Here is a 22,358-nt window from a genome sequence, read left to right as displayed (position 1 = left end):
CTCGCTGAAGCTCCCACCCCTCCCTGCTTGCGCTACCTGCATGCCTGCGCCCCCCGCCTACCTGCCTGTTCGTCCCCTCGCGCTCCCCTCGTTCCTCATGCCTCCCCTTGCCCCCCCCCCCTCCCCGGGCCTGCTTTCGCTTCTGCGCCCCCCTCCCACGCTGCACTGCCCGCCGCCCCTCCTATTGCCCCTTCTGCCTGCCTTCGCTGCTGCGCCCCCCCTCCCTCGCTGCACTGCCTGCCGCCCCTCCTTGCCTTCGCGCCCCCCCTTCTTTCGCGCCCACCTCCCCTCTGCAGCGCCCCGACCCCCCCTCCTCCGCCAGCACTTTCTCCGCCCCACCCCTCTTGCGCGCAGCTTCCGCCCCCCCCCCCCCCCCCCCCCAGGGCTTCTCCTTCACCACTTCACTCCCCCCCTCCCTTTTCTTGCTGACTTCCCCCCCCAGGGGGTTTTTTTTCCTTTTTCTCCGGCCTTCGTCTTCCGCCTCTTTGTGTGTAGCTCGTTTCTTGCAGGATCTCCGCTTTCGCCTCGCCTGTCACATGCACTCTGCACTAAGTGCATGGTGACAAGATGGCTCATCATCAGAAGTGCAGCATTTGTACAGTTTTAGAACCCAATAGGATGATAATTGTCGTACGCCGTGACCCCATTGTACATCCTCAGTCCAGGATAAGTCAGGCACGAGCTACGTAGGTCATTCCTTAGCCTTAGTGGGTCAGTCAGTCAGTCAAGTCCCTTAACCCACTTGGAGAGAATCATTCATGTATGTAGAGTCAGTAGAAGCCTTAGGGTTTGCATCAGAAAGCACTCTGCATCTTGCATAATATGCATACATATGCCTGTGCATCATTTAGAACATCCCCAAAGCCTTAGGGAATTTACTGGGATTTATCTGGTATTTTTCCCATATTTATTAGTATTTATTTATCATTATTTGCATTATTGGGCATTTATAAATATTAATTTTATTAAATGACCAACCTCCAGTTAGTATAAATAGGCTTGCCTAGAGCCTCTTTTGCTCATTCAGTCTTCATTGTGCTAAGAGCTCTCCTCTCTCTCTTGCTTTCAGCATAAGACTAATCCATGCCCTAGTGCCCATAAGCTTTCTTCTCCAGCCCCTTGAGATCCATAGCTTCAGCCCAGCCTAGGTGTTTGTCCTTAGCATCAGTTCATACCCTAGAATCAGCATACATCCTCAGCTCAGTTCCACGCCTGAAAACCAGTAGCAAACAGCCTGCATATCTGCGTTTTGGTGCAGCCTTACAGCAGTCTACCTGCGTTTTGCTCCAGCCGTACAGTTTCCAGCCCTACAGTCATCTATTGCTGCTGCGTTTCAGTCCATCAACACTCCCAGACACCTGCGTTTCTGTCCACAGCAGAATCCAGCCTTGAAGCAACAGTTTACAACAGTTTCCAGCATTGAAACAGTTGTTTGCATCAGTGTCCAGCCTTCTCTGCATCATCAACACATTCAGCAGTCATCTGGTGAAGGTAACTCAGCATTCATATGTGTTTTCAGCATTCTAACAGTGTGTAGAACAGTCCACCTTCTTCTTCTTTGAGCCTCAGGTGTGCAGCCCTTCCTCATGCCCTTGGGAGGAGTGCATAGGCTCGAGATCAAGTCATCGAGGTGTTTCTACAATAGTGTACAGATCAGCCATACTCCGATCCTCCGAGATCTTGCGTTTGGCTTATCTATAGTCCAAAGTCATTCTCTCTAAAGTAATAAAGCAAATACTATCTCGTTATCGGGATAGGGGGCCCTTCAGTGGGTAATTCGGGACCCAATCTGGTGTACAGTGTTCATATCTCTCTCTCATCTCTTTAAAGTTTGAAGTAAATGAAATGGATTGCTAAACTCACGAAACTCAGGATACAGAAGACGGTGTGAGCATATTGTGTGACAGGATCAACCAATACAAAGACTTCCGCTGCATATCACATTGGTATCAGATTCAGATAGTCCACACACACCGTATCCTAGCGTGGGGGCATCCTCGGATGGTTAGATTGCGTTCCGGCACGACCACCGACTTCAGCATCATGTCTACAGGAGAGAGTACTCATCAGCCGGAAGACGTCTCCCCCGAAGGAGACCTTGCTCTTCCGCCTACAGCAGACACCATAGCTCTTCTAAGAGCTCAGAACCAGCTACTCATGGAGCGTCTCCAACTCTTGGAGGCAGCAGCAGCACGTCCTTCTACACCTCCAGCAGCACCCGACTACATCTCCCTCTTCTTTCAGATGGAACAACAAAGGAGAGAGGACGAGGTCCGAAGGAGAAGAGAAAAAGAAGAAAGACGGGACTATGAGGAAGCCCAACGCAGGATCGAAGAAGACCGGCGTCAGGCTGAACTCGCCGCTCGGGAACACCAACGTGAGCTTGATCGAGAACGTATGTTACTCGAACACCAACGGGAAAAGGAGGCCATACACTTGAGGTATCAGCAGCTCTCCTCAGTCTCCCCAGTCATAGGTGTCACCAGCCAGCATCCCGCAGCAGCTTCAACCACCATCATTCACAGTCAACCGAATTTCAGCAAGTATGATGGTAAGTGTGATCATTCTTCAGTTAATCAATTTGTTCATCAGTTTAATGCACATTTTCCATTAGCTAGGATCACAGACCCACAAGACAAAGTCCACTTAGCGGCTCCCCATCTCACTGGTGAGGCAGTCACTTGGTGGCAGCATTGGTCTAGTATTCATACTGACCAGGCCACAGGTGTCACAGCCTTTGACTGGGACATCTTTGTCCATGACCTGAAGACCAGATTTCTTCCGCCCCAGTACATGACCGGTCTGAAAGACCAGTTCTATGGACTCAGACATAACGGTTCCCCAGTGCTTCAGTTTTCCGGTAAGGTTATTACTTTAGCACAGCAGTTAGGGTTATCTGAGCAGGCCAAGATGGAGCAATTCATTCGTGGATTGGACTCCAACATTCGGTTCACAGTTCGTAACTTTGAACCAAGTACATATGACCGGGCTCTGACTCTCGCTCAGAATGAAGAAATGAAGCTCAACGGGGGCAAGCCCAAGTAGACATCTCAATCCAGTACCAAACCCCAGCAGCAGCAATCAGCTGCACAGTCAGGGAAAGGTAACGCATCTTCTAAAGATGCTAAGAAGGACAGCAGTAATAGCTCCAGTTCAGGGGGTAAGAAGGATAAAGAACCTAAGAAAACCCCTGATGAAAAGGCTAAAGCAGGCATTACTGGAGGTTATCTTCCTCCAGAGGAGCAAAAGAAGTACCAGTCAGAAAATAGATGTTTTTTCTGTCATATTATAGGGCATGGTAAGAAGGATTGCCACAAATGGCAAGCGGCACAAGCTGCCAAAGCTCCTTCTGCCACAGTTGCCACAGCTTCCCCAGCTCCTCCAGCCCCGCCTACTACCTCAAATGGAGTTCAACTTTTACCTTCCATGCATCCTATACCATCCGTGGTATTTGATGCTAAGCAGGAGGGTGAGAGCGATGCTGCTCAGAAGAGCCTTATCCGAGCTTATGGCTCTGCCCAGGGCCGACAGTTTGTAGTCCTTTTCGATATGGGTAGTTCTGAAGACGCCATCTCTCCCCAGTTGGCTAATAAATTGAACTGCACTTTAGTCCCATATCATCTGGATGTGGACGGGTTTACACCTGGTCTTCGCACCCACATTTCCCAGAAGGCACAGCAGTTTGCCTTTGAAGGTCAGAAGGCCTCATTTCAACGAGATTTCATCGTCTCCCCTCTGTTAGGGTGTGACATGATCTTAGGAATTCAGTGGTTCCGTCAGTATGAGCCTATTCCCGATTGGGGGCAGGACACTTTTACTATTTGTAAAGGTTTTCGTGAGCCTGTCATGATTCGTGGGGATAGAAGCATTCTTGGCATCCCATTGATTTCGCATCTCCAGGCCTGACGAGCTATCCGCAAGGGAGCAGAAGGAGCACTCCTTTATATTCGTGCTCAAGCAGACCCTCCCTCATTAGTAGCATCCATTACATCTTCAGTCCCTCAGTTAGCAGACCTCCTGTCCAGACACCAGGACATTATGCTTAGGGACGATCTCCCGCCCAGTCTCCCACCCTCTCGCCTTGAGGACCATCACATTGATTTGGTCCCTGGATCAGATCCTCCTAGCAGGTTTCCCTATCGTCTTTCCAAGACTTTAGAGGGCGAGTTGGAAAAGCAGTTATCTGAGCTTCTCCGAGCCGGATTCATTCGGCCTTCTTCCTCCCCATTTGCTGCACCTATCCTATTTGTCCAAAAGAAGGACAAGTCTGCACGCCTTTGTGTAGACTACAGGGCATTAAACAAACTCACTATCAAGAATAAGTTTCCTATGCCCAGGATAGAGTACATTTTGGAGCGTTTAGACGGTGCTAAGTTTTTCACTAAGATCGACCTCAAGAGTGGTTACCATCAGGTCCGCATTTTTGAAGCAGCTTTCAGGACAGAGCGTGGTCACTACGAGTTCGTAGTCATGCCTTTTGGGCTTACAAATGCACCCGCAACGTTCAATAAGATGATGTCTAGGATTTTCGCAGTCCACATTGGGAAGTGTGTCTTCATATTCCTTGATGACATACTAGTCTTCTCAGCCACTGCGGAGCAGCATGAGAAAGATGTGGAGAAAGTCTTGCAACTTTTGCGAGATAATCAGCTCTACATAAACGCCAAAAAGTCTATCTTTGGTGTTAAGGAAGTTCAGTATTTGGGCTACATCATCGGTTCCGATGGGATTAGACTGGACCCCTCAAAGGTTCAAGAGATCTTAGATTGGGATATTCCTAAGACCGCCCAAGAAATCCGTTCATTCGTAGGTCTTTGTCAGGCCTATAGTACCCATGTGCATCAGTTTTCCAACCTAGCAGCACCTCTTACCGACTTGCTCAAGGGGGTGAAGACTCGCAAGCAGAAAGTCTCAGTTACAGGTAAGGCACTTGATGCATTCCGTGCACTCCAGAAAGCTGCCTCAGAAGCACCTGTATTAAAGTTAGCATCATGGGACGAACCTTTCGAGGTCATCACCGATGCCAGCAATGTAGCCATAGGTGCAGTCCTCCAGCAGGACAATAGACCCGTGGCATATTACAGCAGAAAGTTGGATGTCGCTGAAAAGAATTATTCAGTATATGACAAAGAGCTTTTGGGTGTGATCACAGCGCTCAAACATTGGAAGCCTTTTCTTTATGGACAGGCTTTCACAGTGAAAACAGACCACCAAGCACTTAAGTGGCTTCAGACTATGCCAAGTGCCCAGTGGAGTGATCGCCAGGCCAGGTGGAGTCAAATCTTCCAACAGTTTGGAGGTATGATTGAATACATCCCTGGTAAGCATAACCCAGTAGCAGATGCTCTCAGTCGAAAGTCCAGCATCCAGGCAGTCCAAGAAGCTACCATTCTCGAAATCACGGGGAAGGACTTGGATAGTATGAAAGACCAATATGTCGACTCCCCTGAGTTTGGTACTCAGTATGGTTTGGCCCTCACTTCTGAGCCTGGCCACTATTCAGTACAGAACGGTTGGTTGTTCTACAAGAACCGTCTCTGTGTTACTCGAGAAAAGCGTTCTGCTCTTCTCCACGATGCCCATGACTCCTTAGTTGGAGGACATAGGGGTATCAACAGTACCCTCGAGAAATTAGAATGGTCCTTTTATTGGCCAAAGATGAGGCGTGATGTCTATGCACATGTACAAGCCTGTAAGATTTGTCAAAAAGTCAAGGTTCCCCATACAAAGAAGGCAGGTTTACTTCAACCTTTGCCTATCCCCGACGGACCTTTCATCGACATATCTATGGACTTTGTAGGGCCTCTACCAGCATCCACTGGATCCCGTAACACTCAGTGTTTTACCATTGTGAATCGCTTTAGTAAGTTCTGCGTGCTCATCCCATGCAAGCATACGGCCACAGCCGAGGACGTAGCCCGTCTGTTTCTCAAGCATTAGTATCCAATTTGTGGTTTGCCTAGCACCATAACATCAGACAGAGATTCCAAGTTTACCTCGCATTTCTGGAGGGCATTATTTGAAAACTTTGGAACTAAGTTGCAGTTGTCGAGTGCATTCCATCCCCAGACAGATGGCCAGACAGAAATTTATAATCAGTTGGCCTTTGATGTCCTCAAGTCATACTGTCATGACCAGCAGTCCAAATGGGAGCACTATCTTCCATTGGTCCAAGCTATCTTGAACGACACGCATTCATCCAGTGTCGGACGGACTCCATATGAAGCAGCCTTTGGTCGCCGTTTTTCTTCTCTTTTGACGAGAATGGTGTCTCCATCTTTAGAGGCTAATAAAACCACGGAAGCATTTTCCGAGATCATTGAGTCAGTTAAAGACCGCTTGACCAAAGCTCAGGAAGCATATAGCAGACAGGCAAATAAATCTAGATGAGATGTCCACTTCAAGGAAGGGGATTGGGTCTATTTGCGTATCATGAAGCAGAGATTGAAACAAGTGGGCAAACGTTGTCCCAAGCTTTCTTTCCGTAGTTTTGGCCCTTTTCCAATAGTTAAGAAGATAAGTGATGTCTCAATGAAGTTAAAGTTGCCTGCCAGTTGGACAATGCATGATGTTTTCCATGTTTCTTGGCTAAAACCATATGTTGGTCCAGAAGTGTTTGATGTTTCAGATGAACAGCAGCCAGACGTGGTAGACGAGGCAGAAGTTATTGAGCCTGAGCAAATCCTTCTTCATCGATGGAAGCATGGTTCCGGTCGACGGATTCGTCAGTTCTATACGAAGTTCCGAGATCGAGGCACCCACGAAGCCGTATGGCTCGACGAGGAGTTCTTCCAGGAATACCCCCAGTTATTGGCGGACTACTTGGAAGCCATGAACCTGCCGCCAAGCTAATCAGGAGGGAATGTCACATGCACTCTGCACTAAGTGCATGGTGACAAGATGGCTCATCATCAGAAGTGCAGCATTTGTACAGTTTTAGAACCCAATAGGATGATAATTGTCGTACGCCGTGACCCCATTGTACATCCTCAGTCCAAGATAAGTCAGGCACGAGCTACGTAGGTCATTCCTCAGCCTTAGTGGGTCAGTCAGTCAGTCAAGTCCCTTAACCCACTTGGAGAGAATCATTCATGCATGTAGAGTCAATAGAAGCCTTAGGGTTTGCATCAGAAAGCACTCTGCATCTTGCATAATATGCATACATATGCCTGTGCATCATTTAGAACATCCCCAAAGCCTTAGGGAATTTACTGGGATTTATCTGGTATTTTTCCCATATTTATTAGTATTTATTTATCATTATTTGTATTATTGGGCATTTATAAATATTAATTTTATTAAATGACCAACCTCCAGTTAGTATAAATAGGCTTGCCTAGAGCCTCTTTTGCTCATTCAGTCTTCATTGTGCTAAGAGCTCTCCTCTCTCTCTTGCTTTCAGCATAAGACTAATCCATGCCCTAGTGCCCATAAGCTTTCTTCTCCAGCCCCTTGAGATCCATAGCTTCAGCCCAGCCTAGGTGTTTGTCCTTAGCATCAGTTCATACCCTAGAATCAGCATACATCCTCAGCTCAGTTCCACGCCTGAAAACCAGTAGCAAACAGCCTGCATATCTGCGTTTTGGTGCAGCCTTACAGCAGTCTACCTGCGTTTTGCTCCAGCCGTACAGTTTCCAGCCCTACAGTCATCTATTGCTGCTGCGTTTCAGTCCATCAACACTCCCAGACACCTGCGTTTCTGTCCACAGCAGAATCCAGCCTTGAAGCAACAGTTTACAACAGTTTCCAGCATTGAAACAGTTGTTTGCATCAGTGTCCAGCCTTCTCTGCATCATCAACACATTCAGCAGTCATCTGGTGAAGGTAACTCAGCATTCATATGTGTTTTCAGCATTCTAACAGTGTGTAGAACAGTCCACCTTCTTCTTCTTTGAGCCTCAGGTGTGCAGCCCTTCCTCATGCCCTTGGGAGGAGTGCATAGGCTCGAGATCAAGTCATCGAGGTGTTTCTACAGCAGTGTACAGATCAGCCATACTCCGATCCTCAGAGATCTTGCGTTTGGCTTATCTACAGTCCAAAGTCATTCTCTCTAAAGTAATAAAGCAAATACTATCTCGTTATCGGGATAGGGGGCCCTTCAGTGGGTAATTCGGGACCCAATCTGGTGTACAGTGTTCATATCTCTCTCTCATCTCTTTAAAGTTTGAAGTAAATGAAATGGATTGCTAAACTCACGAAACTCAGGATACAGAAGACGGTGTGAGCATATTGTGTGACAGGATCAACCAATACAAAGACTTCCGCTGCATATCACATCGCCTTCGCCATAGCTTCAGACTCTGATGGAGGCTCCTCCCGCCCCGCCTCAGAGGGACTCATCCGCAGTCCCCTCGCCCGCCCCTGAGGACACCCCCATCAGGCTTTCTCTTTCGCCAGAAGAGGAAGCGAGCCTCACCACAGAGGTGGAACGCCTCCAGGCTCATTCCACCATCTGCCGTATAGTCGGCACTCGCCCCAGCAGAGGGGAGATCCGGGATCTTCTCCAGGCCCGCCTTCTTGCAGATGTGGGCAAGATCTTGGACGTACAGCTACTGGGCCGTGGACATTACCAGATCGAGTTCAAGACCGCCCAGAGCGTGGCCAAGGTCCTTGCCATGAGTCCCCTTGACATCAGGGGTGCTCGGGCTTTCTTCAGACCTTGGCAGCATGGCTTTGACCCAGCAGCGGCTGAGTAGGGAGAGCGTCTTTTTCATGTTACAGTTTGCTTCCTTGGACTCCGCCGGGAGTATCGTCTGCTCCTCTCTAGGCTAGGAGCATTGGTGGGCTCGGTACTAGAGACTTGTCCCACAGCAGCTTCAGTGGTGGCCAGAGCAGCTGGGCTACCTTCGGTCAGAGTTTTGGTGTCTGACATCTCTCCCCTTCCTAAGGTCATTCAGCTACCTAGGATAGGGGGGGATGGATTGATCAGAGAGTGGAGTTCTCGGGGCTCCCGAACCAGTGCTTCATTTGCAGGCAGGTCGGTCACCTGGCCAAGGCCTGCCCTCGCAGGAGACCTCGACCCTCACCACAGCAGCAGGCCCCTGATGGCCCGCCCACAGATGTGGCACGGCAGGCTGCCTCTGGGACACCTGCTCAGGCTACAGAGACCTCGGAGTGGCAGCCTGGACAGGGGCGCCGCCGAGGGAGACAGCCACAGCAGCACGCCCAGAGACCGCTGCAGCAGTAGCCACAGTCTCAGCCTCACTGGGTTCCCGTGAGGAACAGCTTTGCTCCCCTCCAGGAGGAGTCCCCTCCTGCGGCGACAACTGAGGACCAGGAGATGCCAGCACCCCCTCCTTCACCCCCCCCACCCCCGTCCCCTCCCACCGCCTCGCTTCCACCTTCGCCTCCTCCCGTCCCCGCTCCGATTTCGGCAATGGCTCCCTCTCCACCCCCCTTGGCCCCCCCCACCCGCCTCACCTTCCCGGGAGGCCCTGGCAGTCCCATGGCGTTCGCCTGCAGTTCGGAGGGCGCTGAGCACCGACCTCGCTCGAGCACCACAGAGGAGACCTACCATGCCGATTCGGGCTTCACGGATATCATCTATCCGCAGTCGGCTGAGTCGCCTCGGTGTTAGACAGCGCTCGGAGGCTTTTGATTACGCCTTCACTCGGCTTTTTGGAGCAGAGGACCCCCATGAGCCAGCACCCATCCGAGTTCATGTAGTGATACCTCCGGCCCGCGGGGAGGAGGCACTTGATTCAGCGGTGGCCTTCTCGTTCCCTCTATGTGGCCCTTGCGACCGGGAGTGGACTCTAGAGCTCGCTCTTAGCACTTTGAAGACTCAGGCAGTTGAGTTTTCTCATCATGTGAGCGATCTGGAGGTGACAGATGTGATAGGCCGGCTATGGGAGTTGGCTCATTTTTTCTTGGATCCCGGGAGTGTGGATGCCTCAGGGATTCGTCATTTGGTCGTGCGCATAGTGGCAGACTTAGCACGCGACCCTGGATATGTATGTATACACGAGGTTGCTCTGTCAGAGCGGGAGGCAGTCGCCATGGGCCACAGCCACTGGTGCCTGATCCGTGATTCTTGCAGTACACCAGGTGGGCAGATTCGCAGCCGCTCGGATGGGGACTACTCTCCATCCAAGCCGCTTGCGAAGGCCCGCCGTACGGCTGAGATAGCATCCACCTCAGCAGGTCATCCATGAGGATCATCTCATGGAATGTACAGGGCCTGGGCGGAGCACATTTTATATGCTATCGTGGATGCTTGAGGCAGGAGCTTCAGAGATGCCTGGTTGGTGGCAGCATTGATATTTTGATGATGCAGGAGCACCGCTTGGGTGAGAGCAGGATCCGGAGATATGGTTCGGTGATGCCTGGTAGATGGTACACCTTTTGGTCCTTAGGGTTTGGTCCTTTGGGTGGACAGGGAGGAGTATGCATGGTCATTGCAGATGTATGGCGGCAGGCTATTGTGGATCGAGGGATCATTGTGCCTGGTAGAGCACAATATGTCATTCTGAGGATGCATGATGAGCTATTGGGCGTGCTCAACGTCTATGCGCCCAATCATGCTAGTGCCAGAGCAGAGTTCTGGACCCAGGTTACGGATGCATTGCCAGAGGCCGCACATTGGTGTGTCGGGGGAGACTTCAACATGCTTGAGGACCCGGCCGATAGGGTGGGAGGCAATCATGTTACAGTGCACGGCACGGAGCTTGCAGCTTGGGACCGGTTTTGCATGTCACTGAGGATCACTGATGCATGGCAGCATGGAGCCTTCTCCCGCTCTCAGGACAGTCTTAGTTTCTCTCGGTCGGATCGCCGGCAGGGAGGGACTAATCTATCACGGATTGATCGCTTTTATGTGGGCGACTGGTTAGGGGAGCGAGGGGGCTCCGTCGGCATTCTCGCTGGCACCTCATTTTCAGATCATGCGCCAGTTATCCTGACATTGGAGGAGAGGACACGGGAGCCCAGCTTGCAGTTGAGGATCCCAGAGAGGGTACTTACAGATCCCAGTCTCGCTGAGGACATTGAGAGGATCTGGCATGATAGTCAGTGCTCTGACCAGGATGCAGCAGGCCAGTGTGCCCAGGGACTCATCGAGCTTAGCTCTTTTCTGCACGCTGCAGCTTTGACACGGCTGGGAGAGATTCGCGAGCGGGAGCATCGGCTGAGACGCAGCCTTGCTTCGCTACAGCGCCTTCAGGAGCAGCAGCCTGCATGTGAGTGGGTGGCGTCACAGTTGAGCCAGGCACGCCAGGAGGTTAGAGAGGCAGAGGAGCAGAGACATGAGTTTTACTATCGTCGTCAGGCCTCTCAGTGGACGCAGCTTGGTGATAGAGTGACTGGGGAGTTTTTTGAGATCACTGGACCCCGCCATGCTCGAGCAGGAGTCCGTCAGCTTGGTAGACCGGATGGATCGGTAACTACTGAGCCTGTGGAGATCAGAGCCATTGCCACTGCATTCTATAGAGACCTGCTTTCAGCGGAGCCAGCCATTGAGGATAGAGATGCTTGCAGACAGACTGTGTGGGCCCATGTGCAGAGGAGGGTCACAGATCGTATGCGTACAGTTCTTGGTGCGCCTCTTTCAGAGATTGAGCTTGCCGAGGCCTTGAGGGTCCTGCCGCGACATAGTTGCCCAGGGGAGGACGGACTGACGCCGGCCTTTTTTATGCGCTATTGGGACCTTTTGGGGCCAGGCCTCCGCAGGGGCTTTCAGTATGTTTTGGACACTGGGGTGATGCCACAGAGCTTTTCAGAGGGCTTGATCTTTCTTATCCCCAAGGGGGAGGGAGTATCAGATGATATTCAGCATTGGAGGCCTATTACGATTCTCAATACTGTCTACAAGGTCTTAGCAAAGGCCTTGAGTTTGAGGATCCAGCCCTTCCTGGGGGAGTTGATTCATGCTACCCAGACAGGATTCGTCAAGGAGCGCAGTATCCTTGACAACATCTTTACTTTCTGGGAGGCGACGGCCCGAGCTAGATTTCTTGGCGAGGACTTGGTCGTGATGCTTCTCGATTTTGAGAAGGCATACGATAGAGTTGATTGGGGTTTCTTAGAGGGCACTATGCTTCGTCCTGGCTTTGAGCCAGGATGGATCAGAGGGGTGGCGGCTCTGTATTCCACAGCTCGTAGCCAGGTGTTGATTGCAGGAGGACGGGGGCCGAGTTTTGAGCTGACCAGATCAGTCCGTCTCAGGGGTGTCCCCTCGCCCCTTTTCTTTTTCTCTTCTTTGCGGAGGCTATGAGCATGTATTTGACGGCAGAGGAGGTTGGTTTGAGAGGACTCCAGCTCCCAGTCCGGGGGGAGGACCTGCTCGATGCTGAGTTTGCAGACGACACGGGCTTATTTTTGCATGGCCAAGAGGCCAATCTTCTTCAGGCAGAGCAGTCGGTCGAGGTTTTTAGTGCAGCTTCGGGAGCATTGATCAATTGGCGCAAGACAGTGGCCTTTTGGATCAGTAGTGCTCCCACTCTGGCATGGAGCCCGGACCCCGGTTTTAGATGGATTCCTCCTGGCACAGCAGTGCGGTATTTGGGATGCCAGATTGGACTAGATTTGTCACCTGAGCAGCAGATTGCCCCGCTTCTTCTGAGCATTCGGAAGAAGCTTTTGTATTGGAGTACAACTCGACTATCCTTGGCTGGGAGGGTGGTGGTGGCAAATTAGGTGCTGTTAACGACCATGTGGTACATTACGTCTTGCTGGATCTTCTCGAGCTCTTGCATCAGCCAGGTAGAGGGGCTGATCAGGAACTTTCTTTGGTCTGGGCGGGATGGTCAGCCAGCCCGGGCAAAGGTTGCATGGGCAGTTATTACACTTTCGCTGGCTCAGGGAGGCTTGGGCATTATAGATCCAGTCGATCAGAGTAGAGCCTTATTGGGGAAGCTTATTGTTCGGGGGCTGCTTCCAGGCGCTGAGCCTTGGAAACAGCTTCACTTGCAGCGGCTGCAGGCTCGGGCTCCCCTAGCAGGGGGCACTTGGGCACCAGAGATTCGCTGGATCTTCATAGAGATGAGGAGGACAAGCCTCAGTAGAGGATGGGAGGACAGATTTGCTTTGAGCATCCTGAGAGCTTGGGAGCTGCTGAGACCGGGGCTCTCTCAGCTACCTCCTTCTTGTGTTGAGGAGCGGGCTAGACAGCCGCTCATCTGGAGCCCAGCAGTTCGCACAGAGCAGGGTCATATGTTGGGTTCTCGGCCTCGTCTAGCCTGGGAACCTTTAGCGGCAAGCCCAGCACGAAGTTTTGGAGACTGGCAGGCCTTCTGCAGTCTCCCAGAGGAGATCCAGGTGGAGAGGCTGAGTCACTTCAGAGGGGGGTTGAGGGATGATATTCAGGAGGCACTCACAGAGGAGTGGTTCACGCCTTTCGAGTCAGTGGCCCCACGGTGGATGGGAGCCTTTACACAGTTGGAGATCCTGATTGCTGTCAGAGCTTGCACTGAGGATGGCAGATGCCTCTACTATGAGATTCAGGATGAGGGCAGACTTCAGAGAGTGGAGGTGGAGTCGCATTTGGTTGCAGAGTGCACCTTTCAGAGGATACGGGTAGTGGCCGCCGCTTCTCGGAAGTGGCATATTGACCCCGACCCTACTGATGTGCTCCCGGATTGGCGCATATGGGCATATGCAGCGCGCCCCTTGGCCCGGCTACAGTGGGACCCTGGGGAGTACGAGTGGCATGATCCTTATGCATCCCTTGAGGCCACAGAGATCACCTTTTTCCAGTATACTGTTCGGCTGGGGAGGCACATTTTGACGGCGAGGAGGATGGTCTCTCCAGCTGCAGCGGGGCATTGGCGGCTACAGGGACTGTCTCACAGGAGTTCGTGGAGGATTTCTGGGCTCGGCTCTGGGCTAGTCGACAGGCCCGCAGGATCTTGACTTTCCAGTGGCTGGTCGCCCACAGGGGCTCAGTAGTTGGCACCTGGCTTGTTTACAGCGGTCTTCCGGCGGCCTGCGTCCGATGCGGCCACCCTATGGAGACACAGAGACATTGCCTTTGGGATTGCCCTCAGGCGCAGCAGATTTGGCTGCGGATACTGCGTATTCTGGCCCCCCTCTCTCCAGAGGGTATGTTTACGTGGGGTGCCGCTGCTTGGTCGACTTCGTCAGGGCCTGCTATGGGCTATGAGATGGAGCAGGACAGTTAGGCCATCAGATTCATTAGGGGCCAGCCTCGCCTGGTTCCGGCACCGGATTTCTCATCCGCCAGTTGGACACAAGAGAGGGATTTACGATGGGAGCTCCTCAGTAGCCTCACCATCTGGTTCACTTGGAGGGCCCGGTGTTTCACGGCCTTTGAGGGGAGACAGGAGCCACCAGCAGAGACTGTACGGGGGATTTGGCAGGAGTTGATCCACACCTTGCGAGGACAGTATGACCGCATCCGGGGCGACTCGGACGAGGCGATCTTGCGGCGCCAGGCCTTTCACACCACCTGGCGCAGCGGCCCCTTCTACACCTTACACACAGGATCCCCCCGTTGGCATTACAGGCCACCTGTTTGGCTATTCCCCCCCCCCTATTGTATGATTTAGCCCCTCAGTCCTTTGTACTGATGCTTGTATTTTGCAGCACCTAGGGAGAGTCTCCCGGGCTGCCTTGCTGTATTCACTGCTCTGTTCCTCTTATGAGCAGGAGAGATCTTTTGTAGCCCTACGGGCGTTTTTATATAACTAATGAAAGGATCTTTTCTCGGAAAAAAAAAGAATGTGGTTGTGGATGCCTTGTCTAGGAAATGACCGCCGTCTCTATTATCTTTCATCATGAACTTGATGATATGCGAGAACAGTATGCTCATGACACAGATTTTGCGCGGATTTTTGATCGTTTGACTGAAGGAGAGCGAGTTGATCATTATTCTCTCAAAGAAGGATTTTTGATGATGCATGACAAATTGTGTGTCACATCTCAGTTGAGGCAGAAGGTTTTGATAGAATACCATGCTGCGCCTTATGCAGGCCATCGTGGTATTGAAGCTACAGTAAAAGCTTTGGAGGCATTCTTTTATTACAAAAGCATCAGCATCCCTGCGCATAGTTTCATTTGTCAAAAGGTGAAGTATGACCGTCAAAAGACACGTGGGTTACTTCATCCTTTGCCTATTCAAGATAGACCGTGGGAGAGTATTGCTATGGATTTTATCTTTGATCTTCCTAGAACCAAGAGTGGGAATGATGGCATCTAGACTATCGTGGATCGTTTCAGCAAGCAGGCTCATTTCATTCCAGTTAGGAAGAAGATTAATGCAGAGCAAATGGTGGGAATATTTTTGACAAATTTTTTAAGTACCATGGGATGCCCACATCTATTATTAGTGACCGAGATCCTCGAATGACGAATTTATTTTGGAGAGCATTGTTCGAGAACATGAAGACTTCGTTGAAGTTCTCATCGTCTTTTCATCCACAAACAGATGGGCAATCGTTATGTTTCGGATCATAAGGAGCAGTGGGAAAAGTATCTTCCTTTAGTGGAGTTTGCTTACAACAACACCATTCACACTTCGACAGCTGGTAAGACACCTTTCGAGATTGTGGAAGGCGGGAAGAAAGTACCTCCGGTCCTGCATACAAAAGATAAGATCTTCGAGGCAGATTGTTTTGTGGAGAATATGGATGAGGCTTACAAGAAGGTCAAGTTGGCTCTTCAAAGGACTCAAGAGAAACAGAGGAAAGCCGCAAACCTTCACCGTCGATCATTGGTTTTTGATTTGGGTGATTGGGTGCTTTTGAGATTTGAGAAGGCTAGACTCAGGAAAATGAAGGGTAAACAACACTTATATCCTAAACTGAGTATGCGGTACTATGGGCCTTTTTAGGTGATTGAGAAGATGAGTGATGTTTCTTATCGTCTTCAGCTACCGGACCAAAAAGTTTCACGTCGATATCTGGTGAAGTTTGTGAACTATTCACCTACGGATTCGAAGTGGATGGAGGAGGGTGACTTGGCAGATTCACCGAGGATACTACAACTTTACCTCGAGGCTTTTGGTTTGGAGCCTACCTTAGAAAGTGCTTCAACAGGTTCAGCTGTGGATTATGGAGTACTACCTGTTGAAGCCTACCTTAGAAAGTGCTTCAACAGGTTCAACTGTGGATTCTGGAGTACTACCTGTTACTCAAGAGGGGGTGACTCCGCTTCCTTGTCACAGAGTTCACTTGGATGAGATCTAGAAGTCGCTTGGTGTTCTTATCAGCACACCCGAGATACTGAACTGACAGTATATCTGTCTATGGGATTTCTATGATATATGTGTACTAGTCACATGGTTTGATTCATAGATATACAAATCTTTTGAGAGAATGGGGACGCCTATTCTAGACTTTCATTTGATATGCATCAGTGTTTACTCATGTTCATGATGTACTGCTGATCGTGGGTCCTGTGGGATGGCCATGAGCGGAGCAGGTAAAGCATCCAAGGGGACATGACTTTTCACAAGGTGGATGCTCTTGATTTATGTTATTCAGATGTTTTGTTTCAGTTGGCAGAACATAGCTTTCTCATTGGCCTCTTAGGTTATGTTTCAGTTTGGGAGATCCTTTGTAATGAACAATCAAGGACGATTGCTTTGTTTTAAGAGGGGGGGGACTGAGTATTTTACCTCTTTTCTTAAGCAATGTGATTATGTTTTAACATGTTTAGCATTCATTGATCATGTTTAATTCTGTATGTGCATGTGTAAGTTTGTACACGTGTGTGGATGCAGATACATGTTTGGTGTGTGTGTGTACATGTGTGTGCATGCTCATATGTCTGTTCATGTGCATGTATATGTGTTTCTCTTACCTTGTTGCAGGTGTAACAGTTTTCTTCTCTCTCAAGGCTACTTTTGGGTCAGCCCTGCAAGCACAGCCAGTCAGCAGCCAACAGGTGACGTGGCACTGCCATGTGGCACAGGTGACGTGGCATTTGACACGTGGTACGGCTGGCTGCAGAGGCTGGACTGCAGCTGACGTGGCACGCACAGGCGCACGTGTGGCTGGCTGCAGGTGAGTCGGCTGATGTAGGTAGGCACTGCCACATAGACGGGCATGCGCACAAGCGAAGGAGAGAGAAGCGAAGCGAAGTGTATCGCCGGGCAGCAAACGCAAGCGAAGGCACCGGGAAGCGAGGAAAAGCGTCGGGCAACCCAAAATGCGCAAGCGTGGATTTTCGAAAAAAAAGAAAACGCTAAGCGCCATGTGTAAATTTTTTAATTAAAAAAAAAAGAGAGAGAGAGACTATTCGAAGAGTTTTCTTTTGGAAAGCACTTGTAGTAGTTTTTTTTTCTAAGGGGGGAAAGCATAGCATTTCACCCCCAATCTTGTATAAAAAGGGGGCCAAGGCTCTTGTTTTCCCACAACACAAACTGGGTGAAAGTTCAAGAAAAACTCCTCCTCTTGAAGCAAGGAGGCATCTTCGCGGGAATTGTACAAGGTCTACGCCGACTTCGAGTGATAAATAAATACCTGCGGGGGCGCCATGCTTTGGGGCCAATTGGTCTTTTGTGCAGGAGCACTCTAGCTCCACTTATTGTTTTTCTTCTTCCTCTAAGTTTATTATTCCAGTTCATAAAGAGTTTTAAGAGTGATTAAGTGTGCTCACCGCCCGTCAAGTTTTTGAAGGCCGGTTCTGTGCATACTAAGGGAAAAGCGACAGACACTTCTTCATGATGCCCATGACTCTCTTATCGGAGCATCATTAGTACATTAGAGAAGCTAGAGCGATCATTCTATAGGCCTCAGATGAGAAGGGATGTCTATCAACATGTCCAAGCATGCGAGATATGCCAAAAGTTGAAGGTTTCTCATACAAAATAGGAAGGGTTGCTTCAACCTTTGCCAATTCCCGAAGGCCCTTTCCAAGACATCAGTATGGACTTTATTGGACCTCTTTCCGTTGCATTTGGATCTCGGAACACACAGTGCATGACCATTGTAGACCGATTTAGCAAGTTTTGTAAGTTGATCCCGTGCAAGCAAACAGCCACAGCCAAAGACGTCGCTTGTTGTTCATTCGCCATTGGTATCCCACAGGTGGATTGCGAAGGACAATAACATCAGACAAGGATCCCAAGTTTACTTCAAATATTTGGAGAGCATTATTCGACAACTTTGGGACCAAGTTACATATGTCCAGTGCATTCCATCCACAGATAGACGGCCAGACAGAAATCTATAATCAATTTGTATTGCCATGACCGACAGTCAAAGTGGAAGCATTATCTTCCTTTGGTTCAGGCCATCCTGAATGACACTCATTCATCTAGCATCAATCAAACTCTGTATGAGACAGCATTTGGCTGTTTCTCGTCACTTCTTACGAGAATGGTATCACTGTCCCTGGAGGCCAATAAGATTACCGAAACTTCAAAGATCATTGAGTCTATCAAGTAGCGCCTTGCCAAAGCTCAAGAAGCATACACCAAGCAAGCCAACAAGTCAAGACGAGATGCCAACTATAAAGAAGGGGATTGGGTATATCTCTAGATAATGAAGCAGAGATTGAAGCAAGTGGGCAAACATTGTCCCAAACACTCCTTTTGAAGCTTCGGACCCTTTCCTATCATTAAAAAGATCAATGATGTCTCCATGAAGCTTAAGCTTCTAGATAGTTGGACTAGCACAATGTTTTCCATGTTTCTTGGTTGAAGCCCTACTGTAAGCCCAGCGGGGCGTGCAGTGACAGACTCAAACCACATGTCCAAGAGATAAAAATATAAACAGAGAGAGGGAAGAGAGAAAAGGGAATGGGGATCGTGCACAATACACCGCATTGAGCAGGGAACAGGCCCCGCTCCCTTTCAGGAATTTATTCAAGAACAATCCACGGGCACGCTGGCCAGGAGCAATACAATCAATGAATACAAAACAAACAAATATGCCGATGTAGGAAATCCAAGTCGATGTCAATATCGAGGCCCAAGATCTCTAATGTCGAGTACACCACAAGGATGACCCACAATTATCTCTCACCAGGCTAATACCAAATCTGATATCCAAATCCGAATCCAATGAATCCAAATCCAAATCCAGGTCCAAGTCCAAGTCCAAGTTCAAGTCCAAATCCAGATCCGAGTCCAAATCCAAGTCTAGATCCTAGTCCAAATTCCATGTCCATGTCCAAGTTCCATGTCCAAGCTCTATGTCCAAGTTCAAGTAGTCCAAGTTCTAATCTCCACAACTCTCGATGAAGAAAACCATGAAAAAGCTCTTTCTGGCAAGAAAACTAATATAAAACTTGTTTTAATGGTTTTTGGGCAATAAAAACATCCAAAAAGCAGTTTTTAGGGTTATTGGAGCAATTTTAGGGTTTTTGAAATTTTTAGGGTGTCTGAAATTTCTGGCCGTACAGCTCCGTACATGCGCCCGTATCGCTCATGCATATGCCCATACAAGTCTAGGACTAACCGTATATTTGAAAAGCAAGTTGGAGAAGGTGTTGATGGCGAAGAAGAAGCTCTCCATGATCATAATGATGTCCACACACACTCCACGATCTCCTTCAATCTTCGATGATCTTGTTCCTGGTACTACAAGAGAAGTCCAATCCTTTTTATACTTGTAAGAGACCTTGCTTTTTGCCAAAAAGCCTTCATGCTTTTGCTTTGCCTTTTTATGCTTTGCTTTTCTCTTTTTGCCTTTGCTTTTGCTCTTTTTACTTTTATTGATAAAATATTACTCATCTTTTGGTGCTTTGCTTTTCTAGCTTTAAGGCTTTGCTTTTTGGCCTTAGAGCTGCTTTTTGAGAAAGTGCCTTTTAGCTTTTTGGTCTGGTTTAGTCCCTTATTTCCAATGGTGTCCTTGGCTCACGGTCAATCCTATTTGACTTTTTGCTTTTTCTTGCTTTTTGACCAAGAATGGTGCTTTTTCTTAATCAAACCTTATGGACCCTGTCCCCATGTCTTCTTCCACCTGTCTGGTGTCCGGGCATGGGTTTCATCATGTGAAATAGAGTTAGGAGGGCCAAATAGTTACATTCCCTCCCTCTTACATCATAGTTGTCCTCAATTGCGGACTGCAAGTGTTCCAAACACATCCATATGTTCCATGTATATCCATATGTTCCAAGTACATGAAGTACTTCCATATGTTTGAAGGTACATCAAGTATATCCATATGTTTCAAGGTACTAGCCCCATACGGTGAGCTTGTGCATCTATTTTTTTCCCATATCTTTAGTGTCATCTGCTCATCTGGCAACATCTCAATGCCTTTTCTTTTCCCAAGGTCCTTGTTCTTAATGGTACATCTTCATGGTCTATCACACGTGTTAGATAAAATAAATGCAGTGACAGACTCAAACCATGTGTCCAAGAGATAAAAATATAAAGAGAGAGAGGAGAGAGAGAAAAGGGAATGGGGATCTTGCACAGTACACCACATTGAGCGGGGAACAGGCTCTGTCCCCTTTCAGGAATTTATTCAAGAACAATCCACGGGCACACTGGCCAGGATCAATACAATCAATGAATACAAACAAATATGCGAATGTAGGAAATCCAAGTCGATGTCGATATCGAGGCACACGATCTCTGATGCCAAGCACACCACGAGGATGACCCAATTATCTCTCACGGGGCTAATACCGAATCTAATATCCAAATCTGAATCCAATGAATCCAAATCCAAGTCCAAGTCCAAGTCCAAGTCCGAGTCCAAATCCAAGTCCAGATCCTAGTCCAAATTCCATGTCCATGTCCAAGTGCCATGTCCAAGTTCAAGTAGTCCAAGTTCTAATCTCCACAACTCTCGATGAAGAAAACCATGAAAAAGCTCTTTTTGGCAAGAAAATTGGTATAAAACCCGTTTTAATGGTTTTTGGGCGATAAAAACATCCAAAAAGTAGTTTTTAGGGTTTCTGGAGCAATTTTAGGATTTTTGAAATATCTAGCCGTACATGTCCGTACATTTGTCCGTATCACTCATGCATATGTCCATACAAGTCTAAGGCTAACCGTACATCTGAAAAGCAAGTTGGAGAAGGTGTTGATGGCGAAGAAGCTCTCCATGATCATAATGATGTCCACACACACTCCACGATCTCCTTCAATCTTCAATGATCTTGTTCATGGTACTACAAGAGAAGTCCAATCCTTTTTATACTTGTAAGAGACCCTGCTTTTTGCCAAAAAGCCTTCATGCTTTTGCTTTGCCTTTTTATGCTTTGCTCTTCTCTTTTTGCCTTTGCTTTTGCTCTTTTTACTTTTATTAATAAAATATTACTCATCTTTTGGTGCTTTGCTTTTCTAGCTTTAAGGCCTTGCTTTTTGGCCTTAGAGCTGCTTTTTGAGAAAGCGTCTTTTAGCTTTTTGGTCTGGTTCAGACCCCTCTTTCCAATGGTGCCCTTGGCTCATGGTCAATCGTGTTTGACTTTTTGCTTTTTCTTGCTTTTTGAACAAGAATGGTGCTTTTTCTTAATTAAACCTTATGGACCCATGTTTTCTTCCACCTGTCTAACCTATCCCCATGTTTTCTTCCACGTGTCTGGTGTTCGGGCATGGGTTTCAACTTGAAGTGAAGTGCGAATGAGCATTGAGAGGCACTAACAGCTTTGTAGCACAGAGTCAGCTATTGGCTGCCGACAAGCACAGGCAGAGATAGCTTGGCGTGAGGTCTGAACCGTGTAGTGAATTGGTGCTAGGGTTGTCCTTGGTGGGACTCCTTACATTTCAGTATATCCAATTCCAACCTTTGAGTTAGGATGGAATTGGATTGGCAAGCAAGGTACCTCATAGGGATTATGTCATCCTAGTAACAAGGATCCACTATAGAGGTTCCACATTGGCTTATTTGGCCGCCATTGGGAAATGCGTTAACTTACGTCCTCTGCCTTGAAAACCCTGTTTGTCCCCTCAAACCTGGCCGCCCTTGTGCACCCCAAATAGGTGCCCAAACCTGATGCGTTTGATGGAGAGGTGGCCACCCTACTTGCGTTTTACTTCAGCGTGAAGAAGACCTGCTTTCAGCTCTTGGGACTGCCTAATGATGGGCGATTTTCTTCAAAAGATGGCTTGACTTTGCTTGGCCTTGATAACCCTAGGAATGATCTAGAAACTCTGATATGACCTGATAAAACTGGCTACAATAGCAGAAACGCGAACCCTTACTGAGCATGACGTTTTGATGCTCTGAAAATTGTGTAACATGCAATTAATAGCGGAAGACTTAAAATGGGTTTAGCGCAATTAATCACCTATTAACGCAAAGATTCTTGACAGACATAAACGACCTAATCTACTTTGTATTGATATGAAAATAAATTACAATGAATGGAAAAGCAAAACTCTCAAATGGTCCTCTTTCCTGATGATGATGTGGACGAGATGCCTGTGTTCACAACATGTCGGGGAGCCCTTAAGTCTACTGGCTGCCCTCTGTCTGACTCTCAGCCCCTCTATTTATTGT

General features: G+C 48.7%; 1 protein-coding gene across 6 annotated transcripts in view; it reads left to right on the top strand.

The window, feature by feature from the left end:
• LOC147618202 (protein BTR1-like) overlaps positions 1-22,358 on the top strand; it is a 48,374-nt gene that overhangs the window by 24,275 nt on the left and 1,741 nt on the right. The window lies entirely within an intron of this gene.

Source organism: Cibotium barometz, chromosome 35 (assembly GCF_041138505.1).
Source record: "Cibotium barometz isolate CiBa-2024 chromosome 35, ASM4113850v1, whole genome shotgun sequence".
Lineage (NCBI taxonomy): Eukaryota > Viridiplantae > Streptophyta > Polypodiopsida > Cyatheales > Cibotiaceae > Cibotium > Cibotium barometz.
Note: the sequence above shows the minus strand (reverse complement) of the source record. Positions and strands in the feature narration are given on the sequence as shown.